The 23,264-nt window shown below is 41.5% G+C and overlaps 1 protein-coding gene across 5 annotated transcripts in view; it reads right to left on the reverse strand.

Annotated features, from left to right (window-relative positions):
• lrrc4ca (leucine rich repeat containing 4C, genome duplicate a) overlaps positions 1 to 23,264 on the reverse strand; it is a 69,617-nt gene that overhangs the window by 32,036 nt on the left and 14,317 nt on the right. The window lies entirely within an intron of this gene.

Here is a 23,264-nt window from a genome sequence, read left to right on the forward strand (position 1 = left end):
GCCCCCTATGATTTGCCCGTGGTGACGGGTCTGTGGTATAGCCTGGCCTGGACTGATGGACAGTCAATTCCAGGGTACATACGTATAGAAAACAACCTGTTGCCCTCACATTCACAACTAACTGTACGGGATATTTAGAGCGTTCAGTCAGCATTACATACATGTTTTTTTGAGGAAATTGGAGAGCCCACACAGATCTCTTGCCTGTGACAGTGTGCAGCTGTGTGCCAATAAATAAACTTGTTGAACTCTCCTTGTAGTTCTGCTACATCCACAAGAGGATACTGAAGATTTAAGTTGGTACTTGACTTTTAAACATACACTATGAATTATTAAGAAATGTGAGGTGGAGGAAAATAGAAATACATTCACATGCATTTCAATTCAGCATGCCAAGAAATGTCGGTTGCAGATCACCAAACACTAAACAAGAAACACACAGGAACAGAAGAGGTATTCGGACACCTGGTGATTACATAACGGGAACTGTTCCACAATTTTCCACACCAACCTCATTGAATCATGCATTTATGGATGGTGCTTTGGGGCTCGGTTATGCCAGAAATAAAAAAAAAAAGTGTAAGTGCGTGTGTGTGTGTCCGAGGGGGGGTTGACTCATCAAACCTCTTATGAATTATTTAATTTATAGGCTCACATATGCCCCATATAATTTGTATTTCTTTTTACTTTGATGCACACATGCAGTACTTATTGGGCTGGGTTGGTTGTTAAAAAAAGGCTCAATACGATTATTATTAAATGCACATCATCCCTCATTTCACGTAACTGATTTGTGGTGAATCATTGGTGTCTTGCCTCTTGGTGCTTTACATAATAATGAGTTATAATTAAAATATGTACGTGATTGCTCTCTCTCTCTCAAAATAGTTCTGGTTCTCTCTGACTAAGCAATGGAACTAAGCTTTGCATTTCTATGTGAGAATGAATCAGGACCACAGAGGGAGAGGAAGAGGGACAGAGGGAGCAGGGGTTAAATGAACCACGAAAATACATGTCCCCTGCCACATGCTTGCCGTTCACCCCGCAGAGTCACAGATGTCTTGGCCTTGTCAGTGTTACAGATGCAGAAATGTCTCAAAGGCTTGTGCATTTCATTTGGCAAGCGAGAGTATAAATCACATATCAGAACACGTGCACATGCACCTTTGTTTCACATTTGCTCAAGAGACAGGATGTTGTTTTGGTTTGATCTGGAACACTTATCCTATAACAGATGAAGCTGAAGCGTTTTGTGCTACAAGCTGCGCATGCCAATCAAGGCTGAGTTGCCACCAAAACACCATCAATGTGTGACAGCTGGCACTGCCTTCTTACTTATAGCGTGTGCAGAAAGTCCCTCATTCAGGTCTAAGTGGTCAAGAACACACATTCTTTAAAACTCCTTTTTTGTTCAATATAATCAGTGAACCTATTGAAGATAAAGGGTGTGGAAATTGATTTATGGATGAAATATTCCACTTTTAACACACTTTGCCCTTTGAATCTCACACTGAAAGCAGACTCTTGCAGTCTTCAAGTTCTGCCCAGCGTTACCGAGTGTTTCCGTGTTATGCATATAGGAGACGTTCGCTGGCAGGCATGTGGATGACAGGGCAAATGAGTGGGTTCTGTTAAGCGATGCCTAATGTGGCTCCTGGTTTTATTTAGGTAACTACTTCCTGTATTTGTCTCAGTCGGTATCGACCAGCTTTTTGTGCACTCAGCACTTTGATGTGGATAAAAGCCTGCTATGTTAGCTGTTCATGCTAGCTGTTGGCTCATTAGCCACCAGGTTTTTGTGTGCTATTTTGTGTTTTACAATCCATTCATTGATGTCATTTTACACGTATGTAACAGTTAATGATAAAGAATGAAACTATGGCTGCGAGGAAACAGTTAAATCAGGTTTTATCATATGTTATATGTTATGTATGTTATTATATATACTATTTCAAATATAATGAACCTCAAAGTCGACCACAGTCATGGTACAGATTGTGTTAAATTTTTGACATTTCACCGTAATCAAGAAACATATTCAACTCTATTGGCCCATCATAAGTACCATGTTGCTAGTTTTGCTATATTGCTCTCATTGGTCAAACTGGCCTTATAGTTAGGAGTAATAGTGCCACCCTGTGCATTGATTTGAACTTTACAGCTTGCAATGTGAACTTTTTTTACACACACACCTACACACCCGTACACATGAACAATGTCAGACATGTAGCCTTTCCAAAGAGACGAGTACTCACAAACTTGGAAACCCTCAAACATTTCTGACCAAAAACTGGCAGACAAATTGTTGAGCTTCAGCTGGAGGTGAGTCTAACTGAATAGCAGGCTCAGCTGGCAGACAATGTTTTTCCCTTTTTTGCTCGAGTCCTCATAGGCGCGTGTGTGTCTGCATGTGAATGTTGTTGAGAAGAGTGCAATAGAGAGAGTGGCTTAATGTTAGCAGTCACATCACATCACTGTTTGCATCCTCACTGATTAAAAGCCTCACGATTCAGACTAATTTGACATTAACATGAAGCGGACTATGCGATAACAGGATTTTGGGTAAGGACATTTGAAGACTTTAATGGTTATTACTCTAACATCACACAACATTCACTCAGCGCATAATTAATGCGACTTAAATTGCTGCATAGTTATATTCTACATGTTTCGGCCCACTGTGTGCATATACCTTATGTGACTCTTTGCATGTGCTGTAGATGTGTTTTGTGTGTGTGCTTGCATGTGTGTCCCTACATGTGATTATAAAAGGGAAATTACATGTCAGTCTTAAGTGTGTACAGCGTGTGCGTGTGTGGGTGTTTTATTTATCCCTCTCTATTTGAGGATGCAGTCCTTTGAGAGACTGCAAGCAAATTCCATTGTAAACCCTGGGCTACAGAGCGAGCGCACGAGCCAAAGCCATCCATCAGAGCTGGACCTTTTCCCCGTATGCAAACAAATGAATTAGAGCACCAGCCTCCCACAGGGCTCATGACTCAATAGAACAAAATGGGGAGCAAGGATGTTGGCAAAGGTGAAGAAATGTTAAATAATAATGTGAAAATTGGAGAGCCGTGTGCATTCATCCCTAAGTGAAAGGAGGGGCAAATAACAAATAAATGTTGACATCAGAGTGTTACAATTGGCTCTGCATATATTGTTCAAATTGTCTGTGATGTATTAAAGTGTCTACACAAGAAATGACATATGTGTGTCATTTTTTAGTACTGGTGTCCTCTAGGAATGATTAACCCAGAATTGCCTAATATAGAAAGAGGAAGATTGCAGAGGATGACAGCGGACGAGAGAAGGGCAAAGAGGACACTATTGTGTTCCATGGAGAGTCTTCTCTCTATCTATGTCGATCAGTCTATATCTGTACATCAAATCATGGTACCATTTAGAAGTCTCTCTGCTAATTATTTGTGCTGATCTGTAATCAGTCAGGGAGATTTCCTGTTGCTTTTTGGCTGGTCATTTTGCATCGTTTTTTAGTCACTTACACACCTCTAGTGCAATTTCAGTAGAAAAACACTATTTTTAATCACAGAATCCCCAGACACTCTTGTATTTAAATAACTCGTTTTCAGAATTGTACAAAAAAAAGAGGACACACCCTGCTTTACTTTGTGTGTTTTGACGGCAGCAGCTATAAATTACCTTGTGTGGATGATTCACTCTGGGATGAGATGACTGTGTCTACTGTGAGCTTGTTAGCCTCAGAAATTAGAGCAAAGAACAATGCAGGCTATTACTCCCAATTCTGGCACAGAATATAATCTGAAAGGTGAAAAGCAGGGCAGTATTCATTATGATGGCAATGATCTCCAGAGTGGTGATATCTGTGTGATTTGAGAAGGATAGAGTACATTTGCCACCAGGGCGAATGCTCATGCCCACAGCTATTCTGGCTAATTGTGACATGGCACCAGTGACAGCAGGGGTGGGCTGGGTTAGCATCCGACACAGAACGCCAGCCAAGCCTAGTAGCTCACATGCAGCCATCAACGCTAATCTCCCCCTGTGTGATAACAATAGCACTGCTGTGCTTTGCTTTCTCCAGAAGCTCTGCTCCCGAGCCTGGCTTGTTTATGTGTGTAATGTTTTAGCAGCAACATAATGTTTTAGCTTTCCACTTAGTTGGGACACTGGATTATTGAAATTTCTGAATTTCCAGCTACATAAAGCACGTTATATTGAAGGAGACGGATAAATATTACATACAATAGGGTGGCATAGATGAGACATGAGAAGATAAAGCACTGAGTGAGTTGGCAGAGATTTGGGACCAGGGAACTTTGCAAAAACTACGGTGGCTCAATTTGAATTATGTCACACAATAATTTCATTTGTGTGTGTATGCAGTGGAAAGACACACAAAGTTTTTAGTGTACTGTTGTTTTAGAAATCTAATTTGTGAATCACTTATCCTGTGCTTCCATTTGAGGACATAGAACAGAAAACCATAATACAGATGCTACTGAAATTTCCTTCATCTCTTCACTTAGCAGATCTTAGTTTGCAACAGCAAATTAAGTAATAACTATAACTTAACCTCTGTATTACTATTTTATGGTCATTCTGATAAACGGGAATGTTTTGTGGATGTTTGTTAAAATAATGTTTAGATGTATTACATCGTGACATTGCAAATCCGAGATACTGATTTTAATATTGTGCAATGTGCTAAGGCCATTGAGACTTTTTTCTTCAAATAAAGTAATAATATTTCATCAATACGTAATTAGACTTAACTCCAATGAGACATGGAAGAAAAAAATGAATGAATAAAAAAAAGAACAGCTTTTGTGAGATGATTCAAAACGTTTGCGTAATCTCAGAAAACCCTCTTTTTTCTCCCATGTCTCCTTTGGGGCGTTTGTAGCTACGAATGGCTATACTTGACTCCCTTAAAATGCACAAATAATGACAATAATGACAATGGGCATTCCGGAAGGTCCACTATTCCGTCACTGACTGTTTTTATGGTAATCCACAACCCATTGTCTGTAGAGGTGGTCCAGGTGACGAAGAGTGGCTCCTTATCAGGAGTTTGTGTCTTTCTGAGTCCTAGCATCCATCCATCCATCCATTATCTCCCGCTTATCCGAAGTCGGGTCGCGGAGGCAGCAGCTTCAGCAGGGAAGCCCAGACTTCCCTCTCCCCAGCAACATCCTCCAGCTCTTCCGGAAGGATCCCAAGGCGTTCCCAGGCAAGCCGGGAGACATAGTCTCTCCAGCGTGTTCTGGGTCGTCCTCGGGGTCTCCTGCCGGTGGGACATGCCCCGAACACCTCACCAGGGAGGCGTCCAGGAGGCATCCTAATCAGATGCCCGAGTCACCTCAACTGGCTCCTCTCGATGCGGAGGAGCAGCGGCTCGACTCTGAGTCTCTCCCGGATGGCCGAACTTCTCACCCTATCTCTAAGGGAGAGCCCGGACACCCTGCGAAGGAAACCCATTTCGGCCGCTTGTATCCGAGATCTTGTTCTTTCGGTCATGACCCACAGCTCATGAACATAGGTGAGAGTAGGAACGTAGATCGACCGGTAAATTGAGAGCTTCGCCTTTCGGCTAAGCTCCTTCTTCACCACGACAGACCGATACAGGGTCCGCATCACAGCAGACGCTGCACCGATCCGCCTGTCGATCTCCCGTTCCATCTTACCCTCACTCGTGAACAAGACCCCAAGATACTTGAACTCCTCCACTTGGGGCAGAATCTCATCCCCGACCCGGAGAGGGCATGCCACCCTTTTCCGACTGAGGACCATGGTCTCAGATTTGGAGGTGCTGATCTTCATTCCAACCGTTTCACACTCGGCTGCGAACCGCTCCAGCGAGAGTTGGAGATCGCGGCTTGAAGAAGCCAACAGTACCACATCATCTGCAAAAAGCAGAGATGCAATACTGAGGCCACCAAACCGGACCCCCTCGACACCTCGGCTGCGCCTAGAAATTCTGTCCATAAAGGTTATGAACAGAATCGGTGACAAAGGGCAGCCTTGGCGGAGTCCAACCCCCACAGGAAACGAATCCGACTTACTGCCGGCAATTCGGACCAAACTCTGGCATCGGTGGTACAGGGACCGGACAGCCCTTATCAGGGGGCTCGGTACCCCGTACTCCCGAAGCACCCCCCACAGAACTCCCCGAGGGACACGGTCGAACGCCTTCTCCAAGTCCACAAAACACATGTAGACCGGTTGGGCAAACTCCCATGCACCCCGAGTCCTAGCATGTCTTTGTCAAATCAAATTGCCAGGGTCCCCTGGTGATTCGATTGTTTTGAAGTGAGACTGGAGCAGACCTGGTGGCAGTCCTGGCTGAATCTTGTGTCCACAGCATGGAAACGTGGGCCACATGCGGCCAAGTCATTACAACTATATACGGATGCTCAGCTTTGACCTATAGTAGATAACATAGCCTGCCAAGTTCCTTTGCGATTACTGTACAGTAGGTGATGGTATGCACCAAAGAGCTGTAATCCGCCAATAAACTAACAGAATGAGGACTAATAAGAACAAGAAGGAGTAGAAGAAGAGGAGGAAAAAAACAAGAAGGACAAGACGATGGCGAAATAGAAAATGAAAGCTCACGCTCTGTCTAACCGCATCATTATTGATGATGGATGAACTTAGCAGAGACAGGGGCAGGAGACAAGGAGACAGTACGTGATTAAAATAATGACGACGGAGTGACTGACTGACAATGACGCACTGGCGGACGGATGTAATTTACTGACGGTTCCAAAATAGCAGTGACGAACTGTAACTGAGCGATGAATGAAGCACGGTTATAACAACAATGACTGAGTGATTGAATGACAATGAGAGTTTTGGTCCAGCTTGAAATAATGAATAACTGACGATGATGGACAGGTGGCCCAGTCTAGCGAATGACGAATGACGGATCGACAAAATTTACTGACATGCCGATCTCTGAATAATCATACAGCACTAAGGACACTACATTGGGCACTACATTGCACCTTATTTTATTTTATGCATAGTTATTTACATTCAAAACAGTTAGAATTTCTATATTGCCAATAGTACATGTTAAATACAATTTGAGGGCATTGACTTCAATCATCAACAGACATTACAGCCTTTCCCAGCAAATTATCTTGGTGATAAGGCACCAAACATTCAACGGGGAAATTAGCCTGTTAAAAGTCAGTTCATGGTTTAGTTAATTACCCTATTTGGATTGCACATTAAACAACAGGTACCGTAAGATGTTAAAGTCGACCCTTTAAATGTTGATGGGTCAATGGCTTTCCTGGAAGCAAAACACTGCCGTAACATAACATGTCCGGATGTGCCCATGAATAGATGTTTATATCAAATGATTTATTTGAGTGATGCACAAGCAACAATTTGGCATTAGTTCATCATACAAGTCTTTACATGCAAAATGGTGGAACAAATTGTCATATGTCAAGCATATTTCGATGAAATTAGTTTGTTTTCTTTGTGCTATACAGTGATGTATTCCTTTCTTTATAACAATGAGATGGTTCGGGTTAGTGTTAGTTTGTCAACAAATTACAGTGCAAATAAAAGTGAAATGTTTATTTCATGCTTATACTTGTTTTATATTACAGGCAGTCCTCGTGTTACGACGTACGTGACCTACGACGTTTCAACTTTATGACGGAGGTGCCTCCTCCTCCATTTTGGCCCCAGCATCATAGTGACTACATTTACATGCAGTCAAGTCAATATTCGGGTTAAAGTCAAAATTCAGATTTCTGAAACATTCTGAATAACCCATTTTCATGATTGAGCGGACAGAGTTGCTCCGGCATTTGGATAACCCACTGCATACGGCGACACACGGTGTCATGACTCAAACGGACGTCATTGGATGTCAGTAACACCTCGTGTTACTTTCAACTGTCAATAAAACACTTGATATTCTCTCACCACATGAATGTGTGCTTTTGTGCTGCGTCCGAGCTTGTTTACCTCTGCTTGTATATTTGCGATGGGTTTCGCGCCAAACAACACACTTCCGAATACAAGCACTTCCTGTACTACAAAGACCAGCATTTTTTGTGGTTGAGCAATGAGCATGCGCAGAGTGTCTCGATCGTGTCTGTTTGCGCGCCGGTGGTATCCTTGCCTTTTTCGCCCTCCTCTCCTCTTTCTCCACCCACTTCCCAGCAGTAATGCTTAGTACAGCATCTTATGCTTTTTATTTTAATGCATTTTCGTTTTTTTTTTTATACAAAGTATTTTGACGTAAATTTTTATTTTAACGGTGAAATCCGACATACGCGGAAATTTGTGTTACATTGCCACTGTAGGAACGGAACTCGTTCGTCAAATGAGGACTCCCTGTATATTATATTATATTGTATTATATTGTATTATGTTATGTTATATTATATTATATTATATCATATTATATTATATTATATTATATTATATTATGTTATGTTATGTTATATTATATTATATTATATTATATCATATAATATTATATTATATTATATTATATTATATTATATATTATATTATATTATATTATATTATATTATATTATATTATATTATATTATATTATATTATATTATATTATATTAGGTGCTTATATTTGTTATTTTATAAAATGATATACTATATATGATAAAGTGAATACTGACACAAGGGATGGCTGTGGGACCTGTAACTGTTTGCCCTGCAGCTCAATGATTAGCTACGGCCCTGGGCTGAGCCAGCGAAGATGTCGCCAGCGAACTGACACATAGATGAACAAGGCAGCTGGTAGTTGTGAGAACTCATGCGGATTGATCATCGAAACTAATATGCTTCAATTTGCCGCTAAGCGGGGCTCCCCCAGCATTTCCCTGATCGATGATGATTATGAGGGACCCGAGCCGGGCTCCTCTGCTCCCCGTGGATGGGAAAGTCTCCGAGCCTGTCTGATCAACAGGTCCTCCCAATTCCCCACTCAAAGACAAAATTAATTATTTTTACGTAGCAGAGGGAAATGTAAACCTCAGTGGACAATAAAGACCGTGGCACTGCTGCGTGCAGTTTGCGTTTATACTCGTGTCGAACCCACACGCGTTATTTAGAAAATTTGTTGCAGTTTCACTCCAAGTCAGGGAGCGTCGCTACGAGTGATACTGATTTAGAGACTGCAGGGTGGAATTTCTTCTGCCTTTTATATCCAATTCCGGTCGGCGTTTTTTACAGCCGAGCAGCAATCAAAAAGACAGAAACAACAATGAATATTGTGCCTGCTACAACAAAGGGGCCTAGATGACTAAATGATGCATTTAATTGTATTGTGAAAACAATCCGGCGAAGGTGGCACGTGTGGCTTCGTTACACACACACATATACGTGACATAACACCCACGTCGCTGCATATATATATATATATATATATATATATATATATATATATATATATATATATATATATATATATATATATATATATATATATATTAAAGGTGGGAATCTATGGATACCTCACAATTCGATCCGATTCCGATTCAGAGGCCCACGATTCGACCCGATTCCGATTCTTACGATTCAATTAGATTCTGATGTATCATTACAATGGCTTACATTTTATAGTTAATCTAAAACACTGGTACCTTTTTTTTAAAAAAAAAACATTTGCATAGCTCAAGGAAGAGTAAGGATTTACAGTTCACTCTTTGACATTTATTAAAGTAGCAAGGCAACTTTGTTTACGTATGTCAACACAAATTTCAAAAAGTGCCAATGGCAGCATTTGTTGTAACAAATGTCTGTAACTTCTACTATAGCAAAAAAAAGTATCAAAACATATTTAAACTTAATCTGATTTAGCGTAACCTATATTTTAATACTTTAAGTGCAATATGCATCGTCTGATTGACATTACTGTGTAACTTAGCAATGAACGCCGCTTTTGTTTAACCTAATGTAGCAGCTGGTAATATGTTTTCTTTTAAATGACATTGCAATTTGCCCTGCGATTGGCTGGCAACCAGTTCAGGGTGTACCCCGCCTACTGCCCAGGACAACACCCCGCGACTCTCGTGAGGATAAAGTGGTTTAGATAGATGGATGATATTTCATTTGGTGACCTTTTCTTTCACATGTAGTTTATGTTGGACGTGATATTGCGCATTACGGCAGAGGGCAGTGTTGAACATTGTATGAAAAATGACTGTTGGCGAAGTGAACCAGAGAGCAAGAATGTCCCTGGGTGGACAAAAACAAAAGAGGACGAGACTGAAGAAAGAAAAAGGCGTGCGGTGCTGTAGCGATGTGGCTGGTAGAAGTACTGTACTGTGCATTTCTTCTGTTAAGAGCAATAAAAGTTTGAGCTCGTTCCACAGCTTACTGTGAGTGGTGTAATTAACACTCACATTAAGCCCAGAGAAATTGCCACCAAACAGAACAGCGTTATTATTCGAAATATAAAGCAGAATATTTTGTAACAATAAATAACAGACTTTAAACTTTAAACGAACTATTAATCTTGCCGAAGGTGTGCATATTCTAGGTTTTTGTGTGAAGAAAGAAGTAATCTACAGTTATTTTACTGCGCGACGGGAATTTTATATCCACCGTCACTGTTTGCAACAGGGCTGCGAAAGCCCCTTCCTTCCACAACCGATTCGGGCGCAAATCAGATGCAATGTACTCTGCAATGGATTTGGTCATTTTTCTTACTCTTTCGGATTTGGTGGGAGAATTGCAAGAGCACCTGACAGAGTAAGTCAGCTGTTATCATCAGCGACGGGTCGAAGCACTCAACTCTGGGTGGTAACGTGTCATCTTTGTTAGGTTCTCGAAATATTTTCATCAACGTCTCACACTTAATAAAGAAACAAAATGTCTAAAAACCGATGCTTTTAACGAAGATGGCGCCGCTCGTGTGAAGTTTTGTTTGTCCCGCCATCTTGTCACGTAAACCTGGGCACAGATGTCTGACGTACAAACGCATGTAATCGCTTGCACTTCTTTTTTTGTTTTGTCTTTTATTTTATGCTTTAAACATCGATTATTAATAACTCTGAATCGATACAGAATCGTTTTAATAAAACGGATGATGCAGCAAAAAAAACTATTATCGTTCCCACCCCTAACATTTATATATATATATATATATATATATATATATATATATATATATATATATATATATATATATATATATATATATATATATATATATATACATATATGCAATGTTTGTAATGAGGAAACTTGTGATTGATTGCGTCAAAATATTTGATGCATTTAACGCATGCGCAGGATGACCGCCCTCCATAATCCCACTCAGAAGTGCAGTGAGCAGCAGAGCGGATGCGTGCGTGTGTAATTGTAAAGCAGGTAGGCCCCCTGGGTGGGGAATTCATATTCTAAAAAAAATACAGATGGAGCAATAAATAAGCAGGTAGTCATTTGCACTCATTGCAAACGGTGACGTACAGTTTTCCCCGGCTCTTGGATGTCGCCCGCGGGAGTATAAAGAAACTTTTCGAAAGAAGAGGGCCGCTTTAAATCTCAGGAATATGAATAAATTTGTTTGCCTCAGTGACTGAGGATGAGTAGACAAGAGGGCTGTCTTGTTTTGTGTGAATAAAGTCAGTTAATCTAACACACGACATGCTGATAACTGTACTGCTTCTCATATAGTAGAACAGAGCATAACACTCACCCGTCATATGAGCCGATTGGCACATTCGTGTGCACTTCAGGGACCAGAAGGAAAGAATGTTAATAATTTTAATTCAAAATTGTTAATTTTCATCGTGTGAGGATTTATTGTTATAATAAACAAAATACATTACATATGAACAGTATGTTGAATGTATATATCGGTCTTGTGTCTTTTATCTACTACAGAAAAATATGCCATATTTTGGAGTTCGAATTGCAATTATTTACGATCAATTATTTTTTAAACTGTGATTAACTTGCTTAAAATTATTAATCGTTTGACAGCCCTAATATCAGAGCTGGGAAGTTGGTCCCTGGGCCGGACCGGTCGGACCCTCCGGCCCGGCCGGATGCCCATTTTTGGGGCGGGGTGGCGTTGATTGACAAATTTTTAAAAAATGTCTAGACTAAGCATGGCCGGAAGTGGATTTTAGTCTGGCCCACTAATCGGCCCTCATGCATTTGACGTGGTCGCGACGCGGCCAAATTTCATCTCAGCCTACTCCGTGAAAGGCTTCTTTTTAGGCTTCTTTCTACTCCCGCACCGCGTTGTGCTGTTGGGGACAGCACCCATCAGGAATTGTTGCTGCTCTGATCGGTCCATTATGTCACATGATGATGATGACGATGACATACAGTTTCCCACACGGAGAGGAGAGAGAGGATGCAGCACGCAGCTCATTGCTGCTGCAAAAGCAAACTAGTTTGGCAATAAAATTAAATGCATCATCTAGTCATCTCGGTCCCTTTATGGTTGTAGCAGGCACGATATCCATTGTTGTCGATGTCTTTTTGAAGCGATGCCCCCCAACTTGGAACGTAACTGTTTCAAAACAACTTGTGTCCATGAGTATAGTCAAGCTACGCACAGTGGTCAAGTATGACACTGCCCCATCAAGGTGGAGTTCATGCACTTCTTTTGTCTCATCTTCCCTACTTCCGGAAATAGGCTGTAGCAAACCTACTGTGTATAGTGGTTTGCTGGTATGCTTTTATTTTAAAGGGCGTGAACGAAGGGAAGTGTGGAAAATAAATAACTTGTTGAATGCGACGTCTGGCCGTCTGCTGGACCCAAATAATTATACAATACGACAAAACCAACCCTGGGGCTCGCAATGGAAGTAAGCACACGCAGTTGGGTAAGTAGTAAAGTACTAGTGGCGTACTTTGAAGCGTGTCCACAGCGGGTTCGAACAGTAAATTAACCAGCTAATGATCCTTAAAAAGCTTCTGCCATTAGCATCTGTCCCGCGGCGGCGTCAATCACGGACCCTTTTTTGGGGGGAGAGCCGGAGGGCGGAACGGGGTGGGGAGGTGTTATTTTTATGATTAAGGGCGGGGGTTCGCGGCCGGAAGGGTACCCAGGTCAAGGGTGGAGGGTCATATATACATATATATGTGGTCTATATCTATATCTATCTCTCTCTCTCTCTCTCTCTCTCTCTCTCTCTCTCTCTCTCTCTCTCTCTCTCTCTCTCTATCTATCTATATATATATATATATATATATATATATATATATATATATATATATATATATATATATATATATATATATATATATATATGCATTTGAATAATCTACAGCTTATGTATACAAGCCACAATATGAGTCCACCTTGAGACACCTTGTATTAGTTTCACATTTAGAAGCATATGTGGTCTATCACATTTCCTAGGTTTTTAAATCCTGTAACACCTCCAGGGCATTGAGCTAAAAACATGGCAAACTGCATTGCACAACGAAGAGGGGTGGGGGGGATCGTTCCCCCACAGTATGTCAAAGTGTAATCCTGTATTTAAACACTCTCCCCCAAGCTTTCTGTATTTGTCCATCTGTGTTTTCACTTCTTGCATCTAGAGGTTATTTAAAGGCATAAACTGTGAGTAATATTTGAGATGAGGTGGCTTTTGTGTATTACATCTTTTTACTGGCGCTAAACTCTTTCCCAAATGCTAGTTTACCGCAGTGTCCAAAGGCATGAGCTTCATAACGGTAGACAAGCACACACAGACATGCACAGAGCGAGAGTGAGTGAGTGAGTGAGTGAGTGAGTGAGTGAGTGAGTGAGTGAGTGAGTGAGTGAGTGAATGAGTGAGTGAGTGAGTGAGTGAGTGAGTGAGTGAGTGAGTGAGTGAGTGAGTGAGTGAGCGAGTGAGAGAGAGATTCCTAATCTTGCTAAACTGAATGAATGACAAAGACACAATTGGAGAAGTGCGACTGCAATGCCACACACTGCAGCAGGTTAATTGGCAACTGGTAAGTGTACATTTGAACTCATTGTCTGCGCTCACCAGCATGTCCGACACCAAAAGCTGCAGTGACCAAAAATAACACATAGGACATGTCGAGCAAACAGCACACTTTGTGGGCCTTAAAAAACATGTTTCAAGCGACAGTGAAATTACATTGTGGAATGAAACTGAAATTAATGTGCCTAAAGCAAGATCTATACATGCATTTGTTCATTGCCAGATTATAACATGCGGTCCTGATTCTACAAAAGCAGATAAGGATGCACTGCATCAGTGCTTAAGTTAAAATTAATGCACCTTACTTTTTCAACAATCCCTTACTCTTCTCAGCCTTTAATTGCTTTACTGCTTTGCATTGGTTTAGTGTGATTAATTTCATTGTGCCTGTAATGTTATTAAGAAGAATAACATTAATTTCACACAATACAATATTATGATTTATTCATCATATCATATTAATTAATCAAACATGCAGTACATGTTCCCACAATAATTTAAGCAGGAAAACACTAGAGCTGAGAATGATAAAGCGATACAACCGGATATCCATTTGTAAAAGTGAGAGGTATGACTCTATCCGTAGCAGAGCCTCAATCTGCCTTGCATGCACCTAGTGAGTTATGGATTGGCTATTGTGAGGCTAGGAATCGGTTGTGTGAGGCTTCACAGTTTTCATCTCAAAAAGGACAGAGAGCTCTCAAGTAGTGCTCCTTACATAATGATATGCCTAAACCAACAAGAGCAGGGTTGGACAGTAGCAACACTACTGGTTTAACTACATTCCAAATAGTGTCAATGTTTGCAACATCTTCAACAGCTTTTCAGGAGTTAAAATACTTTCCTGATCACATAGCAATAGCAAAGTAGCATTCACAGGCACTGCACTGTACTTCCCTAGGCAGTTGTAAACAACAAATGCAACGTCATGTTGCATTGACTCGTCCCTGAGCCGTCACGTCGTGATGAAAGGTTTGTGTGACTCAAGGGATCTGGTAACCAAGCACAAGTGGACATAATAACATTGATTGGCTAACTCAATAACTCAATACAATTAGCTGCAACTAATTCAGGGTGTCCCCTGCCTACTGCCCGGAGACTGCTGGGATAGGGTACAGCACTCCCCGCGACCCTTGTGAAGATAAGCGGTATAGATAGATAATGGATGGATGGATGAATAACTCAAGTCTGTGTGTGTGCCCTGCGACTGGCTGGCGACCAGTTCAGGGTGTAGTCCGCTTTTCACCCATAGTCAGCTGGGGCGGCACAGTGGTCGACTGGTTAGCACGTCCACCTCACAGTGCAGAGGTTGTGTGTGGGGTTTGCATGTTCTCCCTGTGCCTGCGTGGGTTTTCTACGGGTACTCTGGTTTCCTCCCACATTCCAAAAACATGCATGGTAGGTTGATTGGACACTTTAAATTGCCCTTAGGTGTGATTGTGACTGTGAATGTTTGTCTCCGTGTGCCTTGTGATTGGCTGGCGACCAATTACGGGTGTCCTCCGCCTACTGCCCGTTGACAGCTGGGATAGGCTCCAGCACTCCCGCGACCCTTGTGAGGATAAGCGGTTAGGATAATGGATGGATGAATAACTCAAGGGATCTGGTAACCGAGCACAGGTGGACACAATAACCTAATGAGACAGACACATATAAAAGAATCATGGGGACAACATGAAACTAAATTCCAAAACAACATTCCAAAACAAAATCAACAACAGATCAGAGAAGGCCAGGCAAGAGGTTCCTGGTGGAACCAGTCGGTGGGCGACCAGGAGGCCAGACGAGAGGGTCTTGGTGGGACCAGTCTGGTGGGCGACCCAAAGGCCATACGAAAGGTTCAGGGCGGGGCCAATCCAGTGGTCATCCTGAAAGCCAGATGAGAGGTTCTGGACGGGGCCAGTCAGGTGGGCGACCCGGAGGCCAGACGAGAGGTTGCCAAGGAGCTAGGACGGGGGCCTGCATTTGCTGAGGTGCCGGGAAGGGGGCCTGGCACTGCTGAGGAGCCGGCGTGGTTGGCCTGCAGCTGCCAAGGCGCCGGGAAGGGGGCCTGGCACTGCTGAGTCACCGGGACAGTGGTCTGGATTTACTGAGGCGCCGGTTAGGGGGACTGGCACTGCCGATGAGCTGCCGAGGTGCCGATACGGGGCCCTGACTCATCAACCTGCCACCATAGAGGTTGGGAAGCACAAGAGACAAGAGAGGTTGGTAGTAAACTAGAAGAAACGGGATGAACGGGAATAAGTGAAGAAGTACGCAGTGAACGAGGTTCCGGAAAAGGTGGGGAGTGAAGTGGCTTGGGTGTAGGTTTGGAATGGAGTGACTTGAAAAAGGCTGAATTACGGGAGGAACCAGAATCTCTTCTTGGGCGTCTATGTTGGCCACCCCGCAGCAGTCCCGTGGAAATGGCCAGCCGAGCACCCAAATAAGGGTCTGAGGCGAAGGGTTCAGCGACGGACACTAAGGGTACAGGCTCGGAATGACATGGCTTGGAAAAATCGGACTTACGGGGGGAACCAGAACCTCTACTCGGGCGCCCACGTTGGCCACCCCGCAGGAGTCCCGTGTAAATGGCCAAGCGGGAGCCCAAGCAAGTATCTGATGGGAAGGGTTCTGGAATGGACACTAAAGATCATCATCAGAAAACCATGACAAAAGCTGACAAGGGCTTGAATAATGACTGGGGAAGGGACCAGGAAAACCAAAATAAATGTCAAATTCTGAATCAGAATCAGAAAGGAGATTAACCAAATTGTGGCCATCTTCACAGTTAGAAAAATCAGCGTCTAAAAACAAAACATCGGGTGTTAAACTAGCTGGGGAATGTGGAAAACTAGGATAGGGCGATGGCAAGGATGAGAGAGATGTGGAAGAAAAGACAGAGTTTACACGAAGGGTGTGGGGGTGGTTGGCAGGCTGAGGGCGGTTGGAGGCACACCAGGACTTGCAACAGTTTAGGCAACCCATCGTGGAGGAGCGACATGAAAGGTTCCCAGCGAAAAGGCAAAGCAGCAGCCAGCGAGACAATTACTCCCTGATTGGAGGTTGAGGGATGGTTAGGAGCAGGTGGTGATGTCTTCGGCTTGATGGATTGTGTCTGAGTCGGCTGGTTCCACGACTGGTCAGTACGTTCTGTCGCGTGAGGATTGGGATTTGGACCCATACACAGACATGACACGGCAGTTGTAAAGTAAAAAATCTTTATCAACGAAAATACAAAGTAACTACATAGAGCTGAATCTGGAAGAGAGTTTGCACCCTCACTCGAAGAAGGTTTGATGTACTGACAGCGTGTCACTGAATCACTCAAGCTTATAAACTGTTAGACATCAGGTAACAACCAGTCATAACCATAAAATCTGGGGAAAAAAATAACTAGTAACAGTATATATCTTATGTATGTAGTTTTGACATCTCTTTAATTCAAAATGGCTGGACTCTGCCAAGACTGCCGTTTTTTACCGATTCTGTTCATAACTTTTATGAACCATTTGTCATACACGAGCAGAAAGAAATGTTCTCTTCCTCTCACAATTTGTAACCAGTCTACCGTGAGTACCGTATTTTCCGGGCTACAAGCCGCACTGTTATATAAGCCGCACCCACACTATTTTTAGAACATTTTGGGAAAAACCTTAAATAAGACGCACCTTTATATAAGCCACACCTATGTATGTTGAAAGCTTTTATATTTACTGCATTTGCAGAACAATTATGAACTGTAAATGTACATGTATGTACCTGGGCAGATTTGCTCCTAACACTGCAGCAATGTTACTGATTAAAACAGAAGAGAACCAAGAGAAAATAAACAGTACTTATCTTCATTTGCCGACTGCCGCTCCAGTGTGTCAGCTAATGTCCACCAGACTCCACCATCTATTGTTCTACTACATTCTACATATGCACCTTTCTTGTTTTATGTTAATAAAGTCAGCCAATCTAACACACGACGTGCTAAATCAACAATAGCATTTCACATCGAAACAACAGAACAGACGTAACATCAGCCAACCGCATTCATGTGCACTTCAGGCACCTCTAGGAAAACATAAAATCAAACCATTACAGCACCTAATGCAATAACCTAGTCTATGTCGCCCTCGCCTGTTAAACTCCTCCACCTGCAGTCACGTCCAGTCAATGAGAAATGTATTGTATTGAATTGTACTGACATTCCGGTTAGAGCGCCCCGAGCGGTGGAAGAAAAATCCACAGAATAGCCGCACCAGACTACAAGCCGCAGGGCTCAAAATCTAGGAAAAAAGTTGCGTTTTAGAAGCTGAATAAATACTACGTTTTTAAAGCAAAGAATAAATGTTTATACGTAATCTTTTTTTGTTTGTACAGTTAATGACTTATTTTCTTCTAAACCTTGTCTATTCTGGATGTAATTCTAATTTTGACAACAAGATGGTGGCATACAACTTACTCGCAGACAGTGTGATTTGAAAAATAGATAAGAATAAGAACCGAGAAGAAGGAAAACCCAGTGGTCGTCAGCATAGCCTTGATTTTGTCATCCTGAATTGAATTGGAGGAGCCTTTGAGCTGTAATCCTGTGTTATTTTTGTCCACCACGCTACTACATAATTTTCCAGACAGATTTTTTGAAAAAAATGAAAAATAAAAAAATAAAAAAATAAAAAAATAGGCAGACATAAAATCCGCCTTATTTTATGTATTCAAACTTCCATAATTCAGTGCCAGTAGCACTTAAAAAGATTCTGATAGGTGAGGAGAAAAATTCAAATTGTTATCTTCAAAAAGGGTCCGCTGATAGTGTAGTGGTACACACGCCTGAGTTGTGTGCGGGCAGCGTGGGATCGATTCCCGCTCAGTGACAGTGTCTATGTGTGCCCTGCGACTGACTGGCGACCAGTTCGGGGTGTAGTCTGCCTTCGCCCATTGACGGCTGGGATAGGCTCCAGCAACTCCCCGCGACCCTATATAGGATAAGCGGTTTGGAAGATGACATGACATGACATCTTCAAAAAGAGACCAAAACTATGCTGATACTCCAAAAGGTTAAAGTACTGCTTCAAATTTACTTTGGATGCAACTTTTTAGGCATTCAGGTAAAAATGCGCCAGGTGGAATTGCAACGGGATATATATATATAAATATATATATATATATATATATATATATATATATATATATATATATATATATATATATATATATATACATATCCATCCATCCATTATCGATACCACTTATCCTCACAGGGGTCGCGGGGCGTGCTGGAGCCTATCCCAGCTGTCTTCCGGCAGTAGGCGGGGCTCACCCTGAAATGGTTGCCAGCCAATCGCAGGGCACACAGAGACAAACTCACAATCACACCTAGGGGGAATTTAGAGACTCCAATCATTTTACCATGCATGTTTTTTGGAATGTGGGAGGAAACCGGAGTACCCGGAGAAAACCCACGCAGGCACGGGGAGAACATGCAAACTCCACACAGGGAGGCCGGAGCCGGGATTGAACCCACGACCTCTGAACTGTGAGGCGGACGTGCTAACCAGTCGACCACCTTTTTTATCATTATCATTATTATTATTATTATCATTATTATTTATGAAGAACCCTAATGCTCAAGTTTTTATTCTATTTTGTGCTTTTATAACAGGGAATGTTTTTTGACAATTTATAGCAAATTGAATAGTAGCGAGCTCTCCGTTAAACGTTAAAACTAAATAAAAACAAAAAAACAACCTAGTCTTATGCATTTGAGACTTATTGCTGTACCCGTTCTGAACCGTGACCCCCATACCGAGGTACGTACCGAACCGTGACTTTTGTGAAACGTTACAAACCTAATATATATATATATATATATATATACATACATACATACATACATACATACATACATACATACACTGGATATCAAAATAGAGCATATCATTGAATAGAGACGTGAATAAAATCAACCCTAGTTTGTTTTTTAATTGGTGAAGGATTTATGCCACGTTTTATGACACGTCCAGACATCAATGTAAGTAAATGGGAAGTTTACTACATTTTGCTGGTCCGTCATTTGTTATCCGTCAGCAGCCAGGGTACCCGTCAGTCATTCGTCAGTCCGTCATTTTGCGTGATGAACTGAATTGTAATCGTCAGTCCGACTGTCAGTTAGTCCGTCAGAAGTCCGTTGGTCCGTCAGTCAGTTCCCCCAAAAAACGTCAGAAAACAGGCGTCCGCCAGTGACGGACTAATGGTCTGTCAATGACGGTCAATCAGTCTGTCACGTTAGTGACGATTACACTTACCAACGAAAATCCACTTCCGTCAGACAGAATGCCCACCTCTGTGATTATGTTAACAGAAACTAATATATACATTTAGTCTATGCTGTTTTGTCTTTTTTTTCTTGATCATATATATATAATTTGGGCATTGGTTGCCTTTTATTTTGCTTGAGAACCTGCCCAAAAAATGTCTGTGCATGTGCCTGACAAAGGTTAACTATTGAATTGTTTCTGCACTGTATCGAATTGAATTGCATCACTCCCATACTGAACCGAATCGTATCGAACTGTTCTGCCCTTAAAGATATTGTTTTTTAATTGAATCTGTGCCTTGATATGTATCAAATTGTGCTCATGCTAGGGATTCACAACCCTAGAAAATATAGAAAAATATATTTTATATTTTTCATGAAATTATATAGTCAGTAGTAGGTTTTGCTTGTAATACAAGGAATATCATGTTACTTACAAATCAGTGCTACACTTTGAAAATATCACTGGAAACATGCTGTAGTACTGTCTACATTTCATCGCAATAAAAAAATTCACTCAATATTCACAATTTATTAATCCAACGGTCTATATGTGGTTTAGAGTTAGCAGCATGCTGGGTTAATTTAAGAGCCCCAGAACTAATCAAACTTACTTGTCACCAACATACTATGAACAGTTTTGTAGTGCAACGGGCATGCTATTTTTCTAAGCACTCTGCAGAGGCAATAATAAAATATGTAATTTTAAGTTAATGTGAATATTCATATATTAATATATAGTTCATTTAATTGTTAAATGTCTCAATGTTAAAAAATCATACAAACAATGAATACTACATGATAATGTTTCAGCAGTGCTCCAGATAATCTGAATTACAGTGCACTTTGCAGAGGCTGCAGTTGCAAAGTATCTGATCTGTTTGATGTTCCAATAAATGGGACCAAAAATGGCACAACATTCTTGTGACAAATTGTTCCCTCCTTTCCCCACAAAGCACACAAAATCTCCAATAAGCTACTGAATCTATTCTTCTCAATATGACAAAATTCTCCATTGTCAAAATCTGAGGATGGGGATCGCTGAATCTTTGGGGACGAAGGGGGGAAAAATTGGTTCATCTCTTTTTGGCCATCCAATTCTATTTGCATATTTGACATTTATGGGTATGCTTCTTGCACGTGCAGTGCAATTTACGACTTAAGAGGTCATTATACAGATTGATAGCTGTCATTCTTAAATGATTATAATGAATGGACCTTATCTGCCCAAAACATTGTGTGCTGAATCTCGACATTATGCCAAAGAGTCCCCAGAACCACTTTCATTCTTCATTAAAATCTAATTTGTCTTTTGAAAACATTTCTAATTTCTTATGCATCATATTGCTTCGTACGAGAAAACTCCATTAACCAGGAAGGTCCAAAGTTAAATGCAACAAGAAGCACAATGCCAATTAGGGAAAAGAGGTATTAAATAGTCTTCCAAATAGAGTATTCTTTTCTTTGACTGTTCTAAAGATGCATTGTGGAGGTGACAAGAAGGCAGTTGGTAATTTCTCATAATCCGAATGGATGGCAATTCAAGTGTTGTAGTCATCAGCCAATTTTACCATTCTTATCAGTCAACAAGGTTATCAGAAACTAAGGAACGAAAAGTACGAATTCCACATCAAACAGAATGGACCAGAGCTAGGTGAAGAAACATCTTAAATCTTGATCAATGCTGGTACTTAGCATTCCTACACCCACCCCCATAAACCTGCTGATGAAAATTAGGCTCCATGGCAAAATCAGGCACATTTGACCGTTGGAATGAAGTGCTTAACCTAATTCATATGCTATGTCCAATGGTAACTAAAGGAAAGGCATGAAGTTGAGTATGTACTGCCTCCTTCACAGACTGAGGTTTAGGCTTTTCCCCCAGCATAAGGCAAACTTTGTATTCATTTGACCTCATTCAATGACAAACCCCGACATTGCAATCCAATGATTAAAAAAAAATGAATATAGCCTCAGAGAAGAGAAGTATGATGTCTGGGGCCTGATAAGAACTTGGTAGAATGCAGGAATCCCTTGAGAGGATGCTAATGAATACCACCTGTTTTATTAGATACAGAAGACCCTCTTAAGTTGCACTGACACACACAGGCATGCGTGCGCACACACACCAGCACGCTCACACAACAGCTGTTAATCATGACACAGGGTGCCAGATTTGAGAATTCATTTCATGTCTCTTTATCAATGTAATGTGACAAAAAAGAGACAATTACCATACTACTGTTGTCTGCTGATGTAAATAACACACGCTCACCTTTTGTTTATATCAATCACAGAATAGGACACCTACATCAGGGGTGTAATGACAGCAAATGCTGTACCCATTTATCAGAAACGCACAAGGATGAACTGAAGAAGAGACCTTCGTGCAGTGATTATCCTTTGTTCCACCCACACGTTTACACATCAACATAGAAATGATTGTTCGACACATTCAGTACACAAACTTATAAACCTCTGTACTCTGCAGGTCCACAGAGAAAAGGCAATGCAGCACACCTCTGAATATTACCAAGAGTTGGATCTGGGTCATTAATATGACATAGTCGTTACACTGGAGCCCAATTAGCAGTCAACACAGAAACTGGAATGTTCCCCTGTCGCAATACATAATCACTATATCACGGGAACAGACTTCAGATCAGGACAGCATCAAACCATACAATCACAGATACATGGACCAATTATCATCCAAATTATTCTATGGTGGGATTAGCGACAAAAGTTGAATGTCACCATCTGTATTAGAGGCACTCTTATTTTGAATGGTAAAAATCCAACAATGGATGTTCAATTTATGTTGCCGTGCTCGGCCGTATACAAATATCATATTTCATTTGACAGTGCATATTTTTCCCATGTACCTTTTGTGAACAAGCTGAACAGATGTGTGTGCACGTGTGCGTGTGTAGTCTGCATATAAGGATTGTGCTGCATTCAGGGTAATACAGTTATCAAGGCTTACTTTCTCAGACATTTGCATTTCATTGCCTTTTTAGGAAGTCATTTGGAGTTCAAGATCTC

This window comes from Filicampus tigris, chromosome 4 (assembly GCF_054856515.1).
Source record: "Filicampus tigris isolate MCC_2025a chromosome 4, RoL_Ftig_1.0, whole genome shotgun sequence".
Lineage (NCBI taxonomy): Eukaryota > Metazoa > Chordata > Actinopteri > Syngnathiformes > Syngnathidae > Filicampus > Filicampus tigris.